Source organism: Protopterus annectens, chromosome 5.part0, assembly GCF_019279795.1.
Source record: "Protopterus annectens isolate FY-2018-M chromosome 5.part0, PAN1.0, whole genome shotgun sequence".
NCBI lineage: Eukaryota > Metazoa > Chordata > Ceratodontiformes > Protopteridae > Protopterus > Protopterus annectens.
Window position 1 is genome coordinate 1,104,989,908 of NC_056735.1, and position 21,403 is coordinate 1,105,011,310.

Below are 21,403 nucleotides of genomic sequence, written 5' to 3' on the forward strand. Positions count from 1 at the left end.
GAGATATTTGTAGCACAATCACATGAGTATGAAAATGTGTGTGGTCATTAGTATATACTATCATAAACACCATATTTGTGGGCGAATGTGAAAATGTTTTATTTTGGTATGTGTGAATATGGATGTTAGTATCAACCATGTCTGTTAATTATAAGATTTATACATATGTGAATAAATTGCCTATGTGCATGCATACACATAGGCGTATGCATGCACATTACTCAGGAAAAAAAAACAACAAAGACTGGCATATATACATACACATATGTATGTATATCTAATTATCTATCAAGATACACATGTAAATATGCAGGTACAAATGGAGTCACAAATCATGTTTTACATTTGCTAATACTATTTAGATGATTTAGGTGGTGATAATGATAATCAATGAGTTTGTCCGATGTCTTGTGTTTTGAACAAATTCATTGATGATTATTTATTGTATATACACACACACAGTTAGAGACAACACACATACATATATATATATATATAGATATATATAGATATACATATATATGCTCAGAACACATTATTGATTACATTTAGAGGTAGTTACACAAATGAGGGTGTGGATAACAGAGTGGAAGACAAGGACAGTACAGTAATGTGATGCAACTTGTTACAACCCAGATGTACTAAAAGTGTAAATCCACATGGTAGGATAACAGCAGAACTGTTTGTGTTGCTGGGAAAGTGAATTGACAAAAAACTATGTAAACAGTGCATGAATGTTGTATACCTGGCATGATATTACTGTATCCATTTATGGCCACGTTACCCTTTAATGTTTAACAGACCCTTTGCATTATGTCAGACATTTGCATAGAGCTAAAATGTGACATCAACACACTGGCCATACCTTGTGTGTACTGTTGTGGACATTTGACAAGGTGATGGCAATCCTATACTTGGGCTGAGACAACACGTCCTTGTTTTCATTTGATGGCAGTCAGGTATGGGGTGTGATACATGTGGTACTGTAAGGTTTATCATCAATCCATAGCAATGAGAGCAATCACCAGAGGTGACATGTTGAGTGGGAACACTGTTCTGTCACTGGCATGATATTTGCAGTCTTGCTGTCTAGACAATACATTTTGTGCGAGTTGAGTATGTCTCATTCAGGGCCTGGGGTGTGCTTGCAATGGTTTGGGTCATCCAGAAGTGTACTGGCAGGCCTTATGTAAATGCTATTGTTCATTCATGTCCTGCTAAGTCTTCCAGGATGACAGTATTGCATCTGTATATGTTTTTAGGTTATGTCACTTCTCTGAACTACACAACACTGTGTTGTGTGATGCTATCATGTAGCTGATGATGTACAGACGTGATTAATAGGTCTGTGAATACCATTCATGGGTCTTGTCAAGGATACTGATTTGCTAGCATGCAGCAATGCCAAAATGAAAAGTGTGCACATTTAGGTTCACAGAGTCATGAGTTAACAGTAGGATACTGATCCAGAAGAACATCAGTAGCCTAGCCACCACATCCCATATTGTAAGTACCCAATGGCATGACTGATTTATAGCTAGTTTTAGACCCCTTTCAATGACAGCTTTAGGGGCCAGACCAGAGCTGTAACATCCAGGTTATGCTTAAAGAGGGGCAGGGAGTTACTTTCCTTTATATCCAAAGGAAGTCTATTCTGTTAATGGGGGATTCTCTGAGATATATAGCTATCTTGCCAGCAAGACCTATTTATGTTATGGTAGAAGATGAGTTCTCTTGAACAGGTGTTTACGATGTTACTAGTTCTGCGAATGTGCAGCAAGCGACAGTGGACTGGATCCTTTGAGGCTATGCAAATTAAACAGAGATTACCTCTCCAGAGTCTATAGGAAAACAGAAAAAAAGACAAAGTGCTTTAAGGCTGTCTGGGTAGCTCAAGAAACACACACACTTGATTATTGTTAAGAAGCAATGCAGCCTGTCAAGGTCATGTGCTTAGGTAAGTACATACCACTGGGAACAACATACTCTATTAATCACCCCTGGTAATTAGGTTAAAGGATTTCCTAACACATACATAATGGCCAAAGGATACCTAATTGTCAGTGAAAGTCCTCAGGTCCCTAATGACAGTCAGTGTTGGCTAAAGAGTCCCTAATGACAGTCAGTGTTGGCTAAAGACAGTTCTAGTGCTGCATTTCTTGGCATGTAGTTTTAGGCTGTGCTCCAGGCACCACTTATTGTTGCATGCTAGTCCTTCCTGAAAAATCTGGAAGTCAGATGGTGAGGTAGCGACAACTCCAAACTTGGTCAGCTACAAAATACTTGATGTCAGCCTAAACACTGTAGAAGTTAACCAATGACAAGTGGTTCTGGAATTGATCACTGTTGGATAGCACATGTAAATACTATTTTCGAAGAGATACAAAATATTTTATTCTTTTAGAATATTTGGACATTTGTTACTCAACATGTTTCTTTGCAAGGTACAACTGTCCAAAGCAATGCTGTGCTGTAAAATTAGGGAAAATCTATATGATTATCAAAGCGTACCTACATCAACACACACACTTAACAAGCAACAATAACAGACCATATGAAAAATAATTGCCAGTGGAGGGAAAAGGATTTGTAGCAACAAGCATTAAAAATACTATTGCCTAGGTTTGAATAATTACAGACACTGTTTTGCAAAAAAAAAAAAAAAGTACATAGTAAAGTAGCTATCACTTCATTGCTAAAGAGGCTCCAGGTCTGTGTGTGACAAGATAGCATCTCTAGCAGAGTAAAATCCAGTCATTCAGTAAATCTAATTACTCATGAGTGGGGGAAGGAAAATACAAAAGAACAAACTGCAACTTTAAGTTCTAAACCTTTAACAACCCCCACTGAGGATTTGTGTAATTTGACCTGCCATATACTAAAAAGGTTCTTTGAAAACCTTGTCTCTGGGGGAATGTGTGACTTAGTACTAAAATGTAAACAAACTCCTCTAGCGTAAAATCTGAGATAATGATTTGTGTAATTTGACCTGCCATATGCTAAAAAGGTTTGAAAACCTTGTCTCTGGGTGAACATGTGACTTGCACAGTACTAAAATGTAAACAAACTCCTCTAGCGTAAAATCTGAGATAATGCCTCTTTAAAAAATATAGTTACAAGAAAACAGACTAAAAAGTTGTTCAAAATAAATACCATAAAAAATAAATAAATAATGAACATAGAATAATTTAATGAAAAAAAATCATCAAAAAAAATGCTTTCTTCTACAGTTAGACTTCTTCAGATTGAATGAAAAGGAGTAAAACACAGCATTATACACTTAAAAATTAAAGCCACATCAATGTACATGATTACTCTAATTAGATCAATTGCTGCTGCATTAGTGTTTAAGCTTCTTTGTCTTTTAAATAAACTTTAAAATTTTCTTTGTCATTTAATCCTGGAGGGTTGATGACATCTAGCTTCAGTTGCCAGCAATATTCCTTCCCGACCAATTCTTTAGCATCCAACCCGTTTTTAAATTCAGGTACATAATCCATAACTAAAAACTTAGGTGAACCTCTACATTTGGTTAAACAATAATGATGTTTTCCACATGCATTATCAGCATATGCTTTACCTATTGCATATAAATGCTCATGCACCCTTCTTATACAACTCTCCTGCATTTTATGTAGGCAGAACTACAAGAAAGGATGAGCAAACAGAAAAGTACACTACATATTTAGATGTGTATGTATAAAAACCTCTAGCAATTTTTTTACATTTATTAATAGTTCATTTGCATCCACTTTTAAATATTGGCAGTAATTACAGTCACATGTCTTTCTTACTTTCCTTATTATTCCTAGAACTTCAAGAATATTTTTCAAATGAAGTTAAGTTCTTTCCTCTCTTAATTTATAAAGACAGAATCTTCCCCACTACTTTCTTAACCTCAGGAAAAGTACATAAAAATTTTTTTAACAATTTTCTTGATCTGTTTCCATCTAACAAATATTGTACCAACATTCCCACTCTTTAGTTGTCAGAATTGTTGCTAAACTGCTCCACGTCACTATTTTTGCCATTTCAAAAACTGTTCACTTCATCTAACCTTTGTCTTACCACTTTTTTGGGATAACCCCTTGAAATCAACTTAGAACATAAGGAAGCTCCTGCTTTTAAGAATAATTAATTACCATCAGTCAAATAACTGCCCCCTCCACTATATTGTTTTTCATACCTATTGGATGCGTTTTACTCAACGTTAATTCTGCTTGCAGTTATTTAAGTTTACTACTTATGATATTAATGTGTATTTTTAGATGTAGAAGTTTATTAAGATGGCAATGAAATAAGACCCTAAATATAAAATCAAGTGGTACAAAATAATAGCCATTTAGAATACAGAAATATGCATCCCACAGCAGCAATGTTATAGTTGAAGTTATTTTGCAAGAAATTAAGTTTGTCTCGTTTGTTTCATGACTATGTTGATCTTATTTGTCCTTTTAGAAAGAAGAGCACATCCCCATCACCAGCTTCAGTGGGGTTATTTTGTGATTTATATGAGAAAGATTTTATGCATGTTTCCTAGTCAGTCTGTGAATAAATACTACAATTTAAACTGCCAGGAGAAAGACGTTGTTTGAATTGTCTAAAATGTTTGATTTGCGCTTCATGAAAGCTGACCCTGAAAACATACTGAATAATGTTCAGAAATATGAGAAAGTCACTTTGTGTTTTGTTAAAGAACAATATTGGTACATTTATGAAATATTGCTGGATTTACTTAGCAACTGTTCTATCACTCACAAAATATTTCAGTTCTTATTTGTTGAACATCCCAACTTGGCTATTTTGTTTGGGATTCCTAAATTTCATAGTGGGAATTAACTTTGCCTTTTGTGTGTCTGTTAAAGGCAGTGTCACTGAACACAACTCTGTCTTTTTGGATTTTTTTTTTAAATCCCCTTGTCCAGAAACTAAATTGTTATAAGAGACTCATGGCATTTTCTGGATGGTTTGCACAAGTTAAATAGTGACAAAGTGGATACGTTCACCTTGGATGTGAAATCTCTATATACTAGTATACCATGGGTAGAAGGTGTAGAGTTTTTGAGACTGAATCTTGTGAAATTTAGCTGCGGATGAAAAAAAAAGAATTACGGTTTTCATGTATATTGTCTGTTGGCATGCCTAATGAGAACAGGGGTGACAGTTCCACTAACAAGACAGATAAAGGTTATACTAATAGTTTTGTCTGCGCATGACTGTGGACGATTAAAATATTGGATCTATTTTTATCCACAACTGGAACACTTTTAAGGCTGATTGGAACATTATTAAAATAGTAGGTAATGAACCTAGGTTTGTAGTTAAGAAGGCTTAGTCTCTAAAACAATATTAAGAAACAGACAACATTATAATCAAGACTGTTAAGACTGGCAAGAATCCTGGCATGTATAAAAATGTGTTTTTGTAATATGTGCTCTTTTATCTTTCAGGGTTCTTCAGTATCTTTTGACAGAAATAAGCACATTACATGCAACATTTATTTTAACTGTGATTCCTCTGGTATTATTTATATTGCGATCTGCTCTAGCTGCCAGTCTTTTATATAGGTATGTCTGCAAGGAAATTAAAAGTGAGAATAAGGGAACTTCTGTATATTATTAAACACTGAAATCAACAATGCTTATATTAAACATTCTACTGTATGTGCAGAGTTTAATTTCTTGTGTTAGATTCAGTCCCTAGGGATGTAATGGGTGGTGATTATAAAAAATGCTTTTGAGGAGAGAAAATTTTTGGCAGCTTAGGTTGCAAGCAGATAATACAAATGTCATTGATTCCAGGATGCTTAAGTGCTTTTATAAGTATCTGTGTCATATTATGCAATGCTGCTTTAAAAGTTCTACTGAAGTTTTTATATTTTAATTGTTTGACTGTTTAATCAATTGTCTGAGTATGCAAAACAATATATAAGGTTGGTTGATATTTTTCCCATTTTATTTTGATGAAATAAATATTTCCTTGACTGGAGTGCCTTTTGTGGATTTTTGTCTTATACATCCTTTTTTTTTAAATAATGAACATGTTTTACACAAGGATTTTAGATTTTACAGTCCAGGTAATTTTACTTAAACATCTGGCCATTACACCTCCATGAAAAAAGGTTTTAGTTGCGTCCCAGTTTTTAAACCTGACATTGCTTTGTTATAAACCAACCTTAAACTTTACACCAGGCAGCTTAACTTGATAATGTATTTTGACAGTAATTCAATACCTACTAACAGCTGCTTCCTGAAAAGGAAGAACATGTTCATCCCTCCCTCACTTCTCATTTTAAACAGATCACATTCACAAGTGAACTGAGAAGAAAAATTAGGAGGGGGTTTAGTTACGATGACAATTTACAGACTGATGAAATAGTGGGCTTAAAGCAACTTATTTCTAACAGATACATTAGAATCCTGAAACCTGATAAGGGAGGTTTATGTGGTCATCATGAATTATTTGGATTACTCATTTAAGATTTTCAACTTACTCAAGAGTGTCAAGAAACAAAATAAATATAGTCGACATGAGGATTGACTATTTGATGGTTTTAGCCAAGGGCTTAGTGATCAAATCAAACGATTATTTGACAGTCATGAAACCACTTACACCTACCAGCTTCACTATCCCGAAAATTCATAAAAATGAACATTATCCAGCCCTGACACCAATCTTAGCAGTGAAAAGTTCAAAGACTGAGATAGTGGCAGCATATGCTGATTTTCATTGTAAACACTTCACGAATAACAAACCTTATACTTTATATAACCCTTGGCACTTAGATTCTCTTAGGGGTATGAGTTACAACAGAGACTATCTTTTGACTACTGATGTCATTAATATATTTTCAGTTATTCCTAACACAACAGGTTTAGAACTGCTTTCGGAAACTAAGTTACAACAGTATGTCCAATTGTAAGGTGAACCTTTTGGTCAAACTTATGGAATTGGTCCTAAACAATTTTTTTGTTTTTTAACGGAGAAGTCTTCCAGTCAATCTCGGGCATCACAATGGGAGCCAAATGTGCACCAATTTATGCAAACCTAGTCTTGCCGGAGTTGGAGAAAATGTGTGCTTTTTTCTTCTTTCATGAACCAAACTGTGTTATATTTTAGACTTTTGGATGGTCAGGAGGATGTCCCAAAATTTTATTAAACTACATGCATAGTTGTTCTTCATTTTTAAGGTTCACCTTTAAGATTAACGCCTTATCCATTGATTTAGATATACTTTTGTACAACAATCCAATTACTGGACTTTTAGCGTCCAACATTTTTTTGAAAGAAAACATACTCTAACTCTCTCTTGCACTTTGATAGTTGTCACCCCTTTTTTCAGAAAAAGTGTGTGGTACAGAGGCAGATGATCTGTGTGTCTAGACTTATTAGTAATGATGAAAAATTTGCAGTGGAGATGAAAACTCTTGTGCAGATGCTCAAATTTAGGGGGTACCCAACCAACTAATTGAACAGATTGAAAAAGAAGTTAGGTTGACTAGGTTTGCACCTACTTTAACGGTTGGTTAGCAACCCTTGACAGAGAACGAGGAAGTCACTGCCTCGTCCAATCAGATGAGAACAGGGGCAATGGTTATTCACTACACTCACAACACACAATGTAATAACTGTTAATACTTGCAGGAACATACTATTTACCCCTGAAATTAAAGAGCATTTAGGTCAAGCCACAGAGACAGTTTACAAAAGGGGTCACAATCTTAAGGGCTTGCTAGAGTGTAATAATTCCCCCACTAAGTGTTCATTAAATTAACGAATGTTTACATGTGGGAATTACAAATTTTGTAAATTTATTAACAATAGCCCTTATGTTACTGTTACAAATTATGGTCCTACAACCAGTTTCAGCAAGAGAGTCCCTGCAAGTACAGCAACTGCACGCCCCCAAAAAGCAATAGTCCAATACTGAAAAGAGGAGCCAGCAACCTATGGCAAACTGTTTGCCATAGCTAGCTGGATCCTACAAGCAGTTGCCCAGGGCACTGTAACGTGAGAATGATTGTATGCCTAGCTACCCATATGACTTATCAGGCATTTTATTGGGGCAAAACCGTAAGGAGACTGAAGGATTGTAGTGGGATACATGTTAAGAGACATCAATAATAAATAAAAAAAAAAAAAAGATAGTAGCACATTATACAGACATTCCAAAAGATGTGACCATTTTAAAAAGTTTGTTTTTTGTCATTGACAAAACAGAAGGCAAAGATGGAGGTGGTGACTGACAGCTTACTTGATAACAGAGAAATGCTTTGGCAGAGGAGGCTAAACCAGGAATTAATGACTGGTCTCCGCTTACATAGGTTCATAGGTTTATACTAGGCTATCTGCCCTAAGGCATTTATAAGCCTAACCCAAATTTTTGTGGCTTACACCACCCCTTATATGAAAAAATACTGTGCCCATTAGTTTGTTGTGCCGCTGTCCAGCAGTGACACAGAGATGATTCCCGGGATAAACCTACGATCTCCCATCCACAGGTCAAGATTTCTCTTGAACAGAGCCAGCGAGGTGCTCTGCCTCACATGGACCGGGATTTTATTCCACAGCATAGGGAGTCTCTGAGTGATAAATCTATCCCTCCAGCACGTCCTATTTATATCCGTGCTAAGGTTTAAGTTGCTTGCTCTAGTGGTTTTGGTGGATTTGGATTTTTTGAGGTGGAGCACGTCCATTAATTCCGGGTTGGACATGGCCTTGTATGTCAGGCACATGTCACCTCTGAGCAGACGGTATGCAACTGAATAGAGCTGGAGTTTCTTCAATCTGGCAGCATATGACAGATTTTGGAGTCCCTTTATCCTTTTGGTGAGGAACTTTTGGAGTCTCTCCAATTGCTGCAGATGTCGGGTGAGATACATCCCGAATGGGGCATTGTACTCTATCATTGGTCTGATAAGTGAAGAGTACAGGGGAACAATGACCTCACTAGATCTGGATGTGAATCCCTTCACGATCAGGTGGGCAATGTAGAAGGTCTTTCTAACCACTTTAGCAACATGAGTGTCAAAAGAAAGGCCACTGTCAACCTGGGTCCCCAGGTCCCTGATAACCTCTTCTGTGCTTAGTGGATTGCCACCTATATGGTAGCTTGGGGTTACCTTGTTTTTCCCAAAGGGTATGACTATACATTTTTTGGCGTTTAACTTCAGGCCATGGCTCTGGCACCAGCTGTTTCCATGAGTCCCTTCTGAAGGATATCCGTGTCCGATGCACTTTCCACTACGGTGCCCAGTTTGCAGTCGTCTGCAAACTTTGTCAGCCAAAGTCCTCCCATGTTGGCCTGTACTTCTGAGAAGTAGATGCCAAACAATAGGGGGCCAAGGACAGAGCCCTGTGGGACACCACTTGTGACCGGCTTGGAGTCTGACATAGCGCCAGCAACTCTAACCCTGTGGGTTCTGTCCTTAAGCCAGTTTGCAACCCATCTTGTGACATATGGGTTTACATTTAAGCTGGTAAGTTTTTCTACAATACCAGAGTGGGGTATTGTGTCGAAAGCCTTTGCAAGGTCAAGGTAGGCTGTATGGACTGCCTTTCCCTCATCAATGGCCTTGGTGACTGTTTCGAAGAAGTCGACCAAGTTCAAAAGGCATGATCTGCCCTTGACGAAGCCAAACTGGGTCGGGTCCAATGTCTGCAAGTCCCCTATATATTTGTTTATGAGCTCCATTATGATCCTCTCCATAGCTTCGCAGACTAGACTTGTTAAGCTTATGGGGCGGGAATTACCAGGGTCCGTAGAGGCACTGCCTTTGTGGAGTGGGACCACAGTTGCCGTACGCCACTCCTTGGGCACGTATCCTGTGGTAAGGCTGAGATTAAACAGCTGCCTTATGTGCGGGTTTAATTCCTCATTTAGCTCGTGTAGCACACAGCCGGGGACACCATCCGGTCCCATTGATGCTGTGTTTTTAGCTTTAGAGAGAGCAGCTTTCACCTGCGCATTTGAGATGTCTGGGAGGCTACACTCCACTGGGATAGTTATCTCTCCTTTAGGGGGGGGGGTGGTGAAGTTTGCACTGAACCTGTCTGCCAGTATGTTGGCAATGTCTGTGGGTTCAGTGATTTTTGTATCATTTTGGACTAATTCTGAGCATATCTGGAAGTTTCCACCCAGGTTCCTAACATAGCTGAAAAAGGCCTTATGATTGTCCTCTGAGTCCATGGCAATTTTTCTCTCAAAATTGGCCTTAGTTGATTTTATGAGTGCTCGTATTTTTTACTAATAATGATCAGGGGTGACTTCCCTTTTATGGATTTTGTTCTATCATGCAATAGCTTTCTCCTCTTATTGTAAAGTTTGTTAATGGCTGGGGTCCACCAGACTGGATGATTGCCCTTTGTGGAAAGAGTCTTGGTTTTATTTGGGATTGCCTGATCCATGCAGTCCTGGAGGTGTTCATAGGAGGCATTTGTAAGGGCTTCCGCAGCTTGGGTTGTGGTTTCCACTGGCTCAGGGGCCTTGAAGGATACCACACCAGTCTTGAGTAGTGTGAAGTTTGCTTTAGAGAAGTTCTTCACTGTGGTCTTTTGTTTGGGGTGGGGGCGGGATGTGGATTTCCAGTGAGATTAGTTTATGATCAGATCTCACCAATGAGGGATATACTTCCGGTGTGGAGCATTTTGTCCCCATGTTTGTGATAATGAGATCTAGTATATTTTCTCCTCTCGTGGGAACAGTGACTAGCTGTTCCATGGCATTTGAATTTATGAACTCCAGGAACCGTTGGGCTAGAAAGTTAGGGCTTGAGTAATGTTCCCAGTCTATATTCGGGTAGTTGAAGTCACCCAATATGATGGTGTTTGGAGATACATTTATACCCTCCAGTGTCTTCAGGAAGGCTGTGTGGGGTTCCTGAGTTTGAGAGGGTGGCCTGTAGCATGCTACAATTTGTAGAGCAGTTTTGCCTATAGTTAGTTGCACCTGGATGGTTTCAAGCTTGCGTTGCCACCAACCTGGAGGTGTGAGTATCCTTTATGAATATGGATACACCCTCCTTTTGTGGTGTGGTCCGGGTTTTGGGGCCGAACGCATGATATGAGGTAAAACCTAATAGTGCCGGGTGCTCTCAGGAGCCTTGAACCAGGTTTCAGTTACAGCACAGACATCGATGTTCTCCATACTGAGAAGGGCCTCGAGTGCGTGCATTTTGAGATTTAGACTTCTGGCATTGAGCAGCATTACCCTCAGTTTCTTCCCATTTTGTTTTCTAGGGTGGTAGGTTTAGAATTTGAGCCTTGCCTAAAAAAGGCACTATGGGGGTGGCAAGAGCCTTAGCCAATATCCGGAATCCCAGGGGTGACAGGTGCAAGCCGCCCTCAGCAGCGTGGCTTGTCAAGCATGTCATCCCAGGCAGACAGACACTGGATCCGCTTTGAATGACACCAGACATTAAGCCAATTGTTAAAGCTGATCATCTTGTCTCTATATTGTGGCATCATTCTTGGTGAAGGAAGGATACTGCTCAGGGTCAGGGTCATACCTGCCTGGGCTACATTAATCAGAGAGCTCCTCTATGTCTCTTTTCATGTAGTCCAGGGAGGTACGTCTCAGTTCGTTCACACCAGCATGGACAATGACTGTGTCATATTTGTACTTGCCGTGGAGTGACCAGAGTGCTTGTGTTATGTGGCAGATTCTAGCGCCCGATAGGCAGCTTACTGTGACCCTCTCCTTGTTCAGCCTGGTGAGTGGGACGTCAGTGTGTCTGACTATGGAGTCACCTATGACAAGTATGTTTGGTGTTGTATTTGGCCTTAAGGGCTGTGACTGCTTTGCACACTGCTTTTGTGGTTTATGTGTTGCTTGTGGGGTGTCTTGAGGTAGCAGTTGTTTGGGTGTCTGCTTTGGAGGCCTCTGCTGTTTAGGTAAATTTAAAGTTGCTGGGAAGGCTAATTTAAACAGTCTACTATATTTGTTTAAGATAATAGTTTATTTTTACTTTTAACATTTAGCATTCATTGTTATATTGCTTACACATGCTACTTTTAACAATATAAAAGTACTAACAATCCTTCGAGAAATCTGACACCAACTCCCTCTCTCTCCAACTCCTCTCCCCTATTTCCTCTCACACTCTAACATGACAAACTGCTACAATTATCTTACTCTACCAGTACAATCAATTCTTCTGCATTTCCATCACTTTACTCATACCCACCTCCTCAATACTCCCTACTAATTTGAAATGCCTCATATGCTGAATTCCATTTGCAATTTGTCATCTGTTTTACCTTATTTTTATAACGCTCACAAAAAAGTGTATGTACTTTACACTACTCCTATCATTTTACTTGCTTAAACTGTACTGTGAATTATTTACCAGAATAATTTGTACTGTGGAGCTTTTTTCCCCTAGCCTCTGCTGAAAAAGGGTACAAGCTCAGTCGGACTATCCCAGCCAACAAATGTAAAATGAATACACATACATACATACAGTTGGCATTATACTCAGATATTTTGTGTCTTTTTTTTTTTTTTTACATATTTTACTGATTAAGGTATTTGGTTAGCTGCTACATAACTGATAACTAATGGTATTTCTGCATTGTTTCTCTGATGAAACCCCAAAAACTGTAGGGGCAAAATCACTAAGTTTTTGTTTACTGTTATTAAAACTTCCTTCACTGTCTTTTATTTGTTTTCTTACTGTTTAGAAAGCAGTTGTACACCGTTAAGGGATGACTTGCACATCAACCATGATGCTCTCAATAAGCAAAGCTTTTCAAAAACAGGAGTCTTGCAGAAAACATATGATGCTTTACTGACAAGCCAAAAAAGAGCAAAATGTATCATATTGGTCTGTACAATTTAAAAAGACCCATAAAATAAGTAAAGAATTACTTTGCATTCATAGCTCTTTGAACTGAAACACGTCCATACACCTAGGGTAATCTAAATATCTCCCATACTCGGTGAGGAGTATAATTCTTGGTACTTTAACTTTTCAGAGTTCTGCATGGTCTTAATTTTTGCCTGAATTATTTTATATATTTGCTAGCACTGTTTTTTTTTTTTGTTCCTGATCTCTTCTGAAACACCCTATTACTGGGGTGTTTGTTATAGTTGGTGGCATAGCAGTTGCCTGCCTCTACTGTAAATTTGATCTGGGACACTCCTCCCAGTCTAGTATTCATTCTATTAGAAAGAGAAAATTTGAGAAGGCCAACTCACTTAGGTTCTTAACCTTAAATTATCTTCTGCTCCTTCCTCCCCTTGCACTTTACTAACAAAAAAAAAATCTCATTGTGTTCTGACGGAGTGCGCTTCTCAGCTGATAAAGTATATTTTTGGCACTTAACTGTTCAGAGCTGAATAAAGCAACAACTGAATTTAGTTCAGAATACATTTTGAATAAACTGCATTTACTTAAACTGTATTTGCTTTATTTTTAGCGCTGTTTTAGTGGCTTTCTGAAAAAAAAAATCTAAGCTTGTTTCCTGCCTTTCCTGTAACTAGTCTAGTCCAAACACAGATTTGCTGTATCCAGGACTGTTGGTAAGCTTCTGAGCACCCCAAGCCTGGGTTGGAGGGAAGCCTTCTAGCTTATCAGTGATGGTGGTAAGCACTAGGTAACCTATCTACCACAAGAGTTGTGGTTTCTGGACCAGAAATTGTAGTTATTGGCCATTTGGGCAGTTTGTCCACCTCTTTCGACTTTGATTTAAAAGCTCACATTTGCGCTCGTTTCCCCATCTTTCCTGCAACAAGTCTAGTCCAGGCACAGATCTGCTGCATCCAGGACTGTCTGTAAGCTTCTGAGCCCCCCCCCAAGCCCTTCTGTGTTGGAGGGAAGCCTTCTAGCTTATCAGTGATGGTGGTAAGCACTAGGTAACCTATCTACCACACGAGGAGTAGTTTCTGGCCCAGAAATTGTAGTTTATTGGCTGTTTGGGCAGTTTTTCCATATCTTTCAACTTTCTGGTTTAAAAGTCCACGTTTGCACTTGTTCCCCGCCTTTCCTGTAACTAGTCTAGTCCAGGTAGAGATTTGATGTATCCAGGACTGTTTGTAAGCTTCTGAGCCCCCCCCCCCCCAAGACCTTCTGTGTTGGAGGGAAGCCTTGTAGCTTTTCAATGGGAGTGGTAAGTACTAGGTAGTCTATCTACCACAAGAGAATTGTTTTTTGGCCCAGAAATTGTAACTTGACCATTTGGCAGTTTTTCCATCTCCTTCTACTCTCTGGTTTAAAAGCCCTCATTTGTGCTCGTTTCCCACCTTTCCTGTAACTAGTCTAATCCAGATACAGATTTGCTGTATCCAAGACTATTGGTAAGTTTCTGAGCCCCCCAAGCCTTTGTGTTGGAGGAAAGTCTTCTAGCTTATCAGTGAGAGTGTTCAGCACAGCGCAGCCCATCTACCAGAAGAGGAGTGGTTTCTGGCCCAGAAATTGTAGTTTACTGGCCGTTTGAGCAGTTTTTCCGTCTCTTTCATCTTTCTGGTTTAAAAGTCCAAATCTGCGCTTGTCTCCCACTTTTCCTGTAGCTAATCTAGTTCAGATATAGATCTGCTGTATCCAGGACTGTTTGTAAGCTTCTGAATGGTGCCAAAATATGCTCTTCAAATTTTTTCCTTAGATCTGCTAGTTCTCTCCTCTCCTGCACTTTTACTAGCTTATTAGTTTAGCACTTTACCAGACGTCTTGTAGCAATTATTGTAGCACAGAAAAGTGCTACCAGTACTAAACATTCTAAAAGAAAACAGCTCCATGCCCACAGCTAATGCCCACCCCTCCAGGCATGTCTAAAGGTCAGTTCCCTGTGCTTTCTCCTATTAACCTGGTGAACTTGGGCATCCTGAGGCAATGTAGCAACTGCCTCATGTACACTGACAACCTTCTCCTCTTACCTCCCTACACTCAGACTTGTGAGAGATGCACTTACATATCCAAAATGGAAGCCACACACTCTCCAGCCAAGACCGGAATAGCTAGTCAAGAGGAGAAGGTCAACACTTGCACCACACCACATGGAACACATACCCCTCCCGAACACACACCAGCACTGCCTTCACATAAAAACACAAACCACACACCCACCTTCACGGAGGCTCTCAATAAAAATCTACACAAACAGCAGAGACCTCCAAGGCAGAAATGCACCCGACCACCACATAACTCTCCTAAACAGTGCGCCACTCAACCAAAGCCCCTAAGGCAAAACAGCATGCCCAACACACTAGTCATAGGTGATGCAATAGTGAGGCACACTGATGTCCCACTCACTAGGCTGAATAAGGAGAAAGTACAACAGGTACACATATGACTATCATTGTACATGTGGGTCTGAATTACCTGAGATGTACCTCCCTATACTACATGAAAGGAGACATGGAGGAGCTCTTGGATTATGTAGCTCAGGTGGGTATGACCCTAGCCCTGAGCAGCATCCTACCATCACCCAGAGTGATATCACAGTACAAGCAGAAAATTACTGATTTCAACAACTGGCTAAGTTTCTGGTGTCATTCTAAGGGGATCCAGTATCTGTCTACCTGGGATGACATGACTGACAGACCTCAATGCTTTGCCAGAGATGGCCTGCATCTGTCACCCCTGGGCTTCCAAGATACTGGCCAAGGCTCTTGCCATCTCTATAGTGCCTTTTTTAGGTGGTGTTACAAAGACCAATTACCACTGTAACAGCTACAAACAAATGCAATCTGAGGGTCATGCTGCTCAACGCTAGAAGTCTAAATCTCAAAATGTACTCACTCGAAGCACTCCTTAAAATGGAGAACATCAACATTTGTGCTGTAACAGAGACCTTCTTCAAGACAGCAGAAAGAACCCCTGCACTACCAGGCTATAACTTATTCCACACCCTTCAGTCCCAGAACTTAGACCGAAGCTTCAAAGGTGGTGGTATTTCCATACTCAATGGATTCGGACACCTCCAGACTGGTAGCCCGACATAACGCAACTGAAATACTTCAGGTGCAGCTAACACTGGGTAAGACAGCGATTCAGGTCGTAGACTGCTATAGGTCTCCAACCATGTCCCAAGACTCACATTCCACATTCCTAAGCACCCTGGAGAATATTAGGGTCCCACCTAACACTCTCATACTGGGCAACTTCAACTACTCCTCCATTAACTGGGAAAACTACTTGTGTAACAATACACTTGCTCAATGCTTTCTGGACTTCATTAATTCTAATGCTCTGGACCAGCTCGTTCTTACCCCCACTAGATGTAGCAACATCCTTGACCTGGTCATTACGAACATGGGTGACCATTGCTCTACACCAATAGTCAACTCTTCCTGGTTATATTTGACCACAAACTAATCACTTTGAAAATCCACATCCCTCCCCACAAAGGTAACCCCCATGAAAAACTTAAACCCCTAAAAACAGAGATGGCTAACTTCACGGCACCCATGCAAATGGAGAATAGTTGCATGACCGCTGAATCATACACCAATGCACTCACTGTACAAACACATACACAAATGCATGGATTTTGCCATACCCAATAGAACTAAGATGCGTTTCTCAAAAAAAGGAAGCCAATCTGGTGGTCCCCTGCCATAAACAAACTCTACAACAGAAGCAAGAACTGATGCTGAATAAAGCAACGTCCCAAGACTGGAAAAACTCCCTCATCAGCCTCAACAAAAGGTTGTGATCCCTCATCAAATCCTCTAAAGCTAGCTACGAAAATGGAATTGCAGCAGATAGAAAAGACAACCACATGGCTTTCTATAGTTATGCAAAGAATCTCCATGGCAATAGCCAGATTTGCTCTTAACTACTGCTCAATGGTACCTCTTATACCGAGCCAACAAATATTGACAATATACTGGCCGACGGATTCAGTGCTAACTTTACCCTCCCCCCAAAGGACCAATCACAACACCAGTAGATTGCCAGGAGCCTAGTATTACTGCTGCACAGATTAAAACAGCACTGTCCAAGGCCAAGGATACAGCTTCTATGGGACCTGACAATATCCCTGGCTGTGTTCTACATGAACTACAGAGTGAACTGGCACCTCACCTGTGCCCCCTATTTAATCACAGCCTCACCTCAGGCTTTGTCCCTTCCGAATGGCACACTGCTATAGTCATCCCTCTCCACAAAGGAGGAGCGGCTATCACCAAATTAGGCTGACGAATCTGATAAGCAAAGCTATGGAAAGCATCATCATGGACCTAACAAACAAAGATCTAGGGAATCACCAAACTCTGGATCCTACACAGTTTGGTTTTGTGAAGGGTAGATCATGCCTACTCAACTTGGTTGACTTCTTTGAGTTAGTCACCAGAGCTGTGGATGAAGGCAAGGTCTCTGATACCATTCCCCACTCAGGAATCACAGAAAAACTCACTAAGCTAGGCACCAACCCCTAGATCACTAGATGGGTTACAAACTGGCTCACAGACAGAACCCATAGTGTGAAAGTAGCCGACTCCAAGTCAGACTGCCGACCAGTCACGAGTGGAGTCCCACAGGGTTCAGTCCTGGGTCCTCTCTTGTTTGGTATCTACTTCTCTAAAGTCCAGACCAACATGAAGGGACTCTGGCTGACAAAGTTCGCAGATGATTGCAAGTTGGGAGTTATTAACTCCATAAATGATGTTGACATCCTACAGAAAGGCCTCAAAGACACCAATGACTGGTGTCAGAACCATGGCCTTAAGCTCAATGCCAAAAAATGTGTAGTCATCCCCCTTGAGAATAACCACATTGATGGTAGTCCACTGAACACAGAAGGCATTATAAGAGATCTGGGAACACAGGTAGACAGCAACCTCTCTCTTTGACCACCACACTACCACTGTGGTCAGGTGGTCTACGTGGCAATCTCATTACTAAGGGTTTTGCATTCAGGAAGAAAGAGGTCATTGTCTCCCCCTACTCTTCCCTCATTAGGCCAATTACAGAGTACAATGCCCCATTTGGTATGTACTTCACTAGACACCTGCAGCAACTGGAGAGGCCGCAAAAGTACCTCACTAAGAGGGACCCTAGTCGTTAAACATTTGTCCTATATGGGCAGACTCAAAAAACTCCAACTATTCTCGGTCTCATATCGCTTACTTAAGAGGCGATCTCTGCTTGACTTACAAAGCCATGTCTGACCCAGCTCTGTTAGAAATTCTACATATACAGAAATCCCAATCCCTCCGCACCACACGATCCAGAGACCTCAACCTCATTACCACAATCAACAGAACATGCTGGAGGGACAGGTTCATAATCCAGAAACTGCCCATGCTATGGAATAGACTTCCCATTCATGTCAAGCAGAGTACCTCACTGGTCCTCTTCAAGAGAAATCCTGATGAGAGGATGGGAAGGGAAGTAGAAAATTCACCCTACTCAACAGAGGCACGAGGAACAAGGTCGGGTGGCACGATGCCAGTGTAATCCTATGGGCTACGCTTGTAAAGGCTCCAGGGCCATTAGCCCAGTACACACCTATGAACCTATGTACTTTCACCACAAATTCCATTTATTTCAATGCAATTAGCTCCTTTCCTTTTCTAAATATCCAATCATTCCTTTACAGTATTCAGTACTGCAACAGTTGCTTACATTTTGATTTCCATTCTTTACTATCTGCTTTCTTGACAGCCAATAGCATTAAATTTAGTAAGGCCTTATTATGTAAAGGCAATTCAGATCATGTGTCCCAACTCAAAAGAATAACTTCTTCAGTTACAGCCATTTGCCCCCCCCCCCCCAGATTTCTGACGGAGTACTCAATTTTTTAGATCTGCGATCTCCTTATAGTCAAATCTTCCCAGTTAACTCACTTTTTATCACATCTCCTGTATCTGCTATCTACCCGAGAAAACATTCTCTGAAGTCTGCTATAAGAATAAAAATACCTATGCAAACTCCAAGAAAAAATCCTAAGCCCTCTGGACTTTTCTGTATAACTGGGAACCATATAACTGCTGACCCATTGCTCCTTTGCAAACTGCCTTTCCATTCTCTTGCCAATCTTCTCCTCTGATTATTTCATTTGTCATCCAATACTTCATATGCCTCACTGAATTATACCCTTTTTTAAACAGCAAATTCTGTTCTAGATTTGACTAAAAATCCTACCAGAGCTGATATTTCAATTATCACTCCCCTCTCTTTTTCTTTGTCCATACCCTGATAGCAATCCCTGCAGGGGGAAGGCAGTCTCTCATTGCAGTACAATCTTCTTCTTAGCCTTACCTCATTCAGTTACTTTTCCCACCAATTATTTGCTCCCAATAACTTGGTTCCTTTGCCAATTTTCTCTAGTAAAATCCAGCCTCATCTTCTTTATTTTCTATACCCCTACTTTCAAATCATCCCTACGTGCAAAATGTATTTTCCCCATGGCAGCGTTGGTTTAGTTCAAGAACATTTTACAAATATGAAATTCTGTATGGACACGGTTAATCTACTTAAGGACCTGCATCACAAAATCATACTCTATCCTTACTTATCGATCCCACTCCAGTTTCATCATCTTCCATTCTGACTTGTAACCTTCTGCTTAAGTATATCAGCCTTAACAGCACAAGTTTAAAGTATCCATCCAAAACAAGGCAGGCCTAAACACCTTGGTCTACGGGGAAGATCAATGCATCCCAATTAACTCGTCCTCTTCCCCTCCCACACAAATTCCTTCAACTCCAGAACCATAATAAAAAGGGAGCCAATTCCAAACACATTTCTCCCATTGACATGGCTGAAGTTGGGCACTAACTGTTCTAAAACAATAATCAATTTTGTTTTGTGTAACTTGTGTCTGCAGTATTCCAATGCTTTCAATGTATATGAGTGTCTGAAAAACTGCAGTCTTCATCCACTCAGGAATATCACTTTTTTGTCAAAGTATGGGGTAGCAAATACCTACAACCTTCAAAGTATAAAGCACACAGCGAAATAATCACACATGCAGAATAGTAAAGAACATCCTGCATAAAACAACGTGTCTATTCTAAACACCCTAATCTCTCTCGATTACGTAAACACATATCCAAACCACGGAATGGTTACTACCGATATGTAAAAAATTAGTCAAAACTACCATCCTTATTCCCACTATCAGTCCAGGAAAAGGGATAACCAGCGGACAACTGAAATACAAACTGCTTTACTATAAGACAGCTACAGAACTTTCCATATGAAAGAGATATTATGGATGGTTCTACACTAGAAAGGGGTCCACGAAATGTCACTTCAAGCTGTTACTGACTCGACGCTCTAGAGATGACAAAACGATATGCATTTCTACAGGGCGACCCATTGAGAAATACTAAACCAACCATATTTGGTCAAAAATCAGATGAAAATAAATCAAAGCTTACAACAGCTGTAATGAAGCCACTCGACTTCAACAAGTGAATCGTGTCTTGAATTAAATTCTACTATTATATCAGAGCGCTCGCAAACTCTTAGTATCCAACAAAGCTAACCTTCACTGTGCAATACCTTAAACCTCAGGTACTGGAAGCCCATTAGATATTTGCAAATTACCAACAATGCCCTCTGCTCCAAATATCCTCGTCCTGATCGATTTTTCTGTCCTTATCTATTGAGCCTCATCTTTAGAAATATTAGTATTGCGCGGAGAACTAATTTCGACTGTTTTTAAAGGCAATCTCGTTTTGGCGGTATACTATAACTAATAAGATGATATAAGCCGCGTATCGTGATGGTGAAGTAGCAGCTATTGTCGCCCTTTTGATTACCTCATAGCTACTGCTTACAATAACGTCCCCCCCCCCCAAATTCTGACATCACCCCTCTCAAACTTGAACGGTGCTGTTCTGAACATGTCAGTAATTCTAAGGTTTGTTCCCATTCTTCCTAGTGCTTAAAAGCACACATTTCACTCCAGGAACTTCTTTTAAGTTCATGTGTTGTTCAACGGACTTATTTTGGATTGTACCGCCTTCGTTCTTTATGACAGGTACTTAAGCGACGATATGCTCGTTTTTCCAACCAATCAGTGACGGGACAGTCAGTAGTTGTTGTTGTTGTGTCTTTCGGCTTTTCCCGTTTAGGGGTCGCCACAGCGGAACTCCGGTCTGCTAATGATTGGCAGTAGATTCTTACGTGCGAATTGCCAGCTCTGACGCACAACCTTAAACGAAGGTACGCCCATTCACGCTTGTCTCCCCACAGAATACGCTCTAGCTGAGAATCGAACAGGAGAACGTGTTCTTACTGTGAGGCGACAACGCTACCAGCACAGTGGACGCGACAGTCAGTAATACTTCTCAATTGTCCCTGAGTTTGACGGGACAGTCAGTAATACTTCTCAATTGTCCCTGAGTTTGACTCAAATTTTGGGTCTGTCCCACTTGATCCCTTTTAAAACTGCAGATGTTGGAGAAAAGTTGATCTGCACTTAATATAAAAAGGACAGTAATCAGAATTAT

The 21,403-nt window shown here is 40.2% G+C and overlaps 1 protein-coding gene across 1 annotated transcript in view; it reads right to left on the reverse strand.

The window, feature by feature from the left end:
- The window catches only part of REV1 (REV1 DNA directed polymerase), a 4,137,464-nt gene extending 4,116,743 nt beyond the window's left edge, over positions 1-20,721 (reverse strand). The window contains exon 1 of the mRNA XM_044071967.1: positions 20,496-20,721. The gene's annotated coding sequence lies outside the window, so the exon portion shown is untranslated. The remainder of the gene's footprint in view (positions 1-20,495) is intronic.
- Positions 20,722-21,403: the final 682 nt, after the last annotated feature.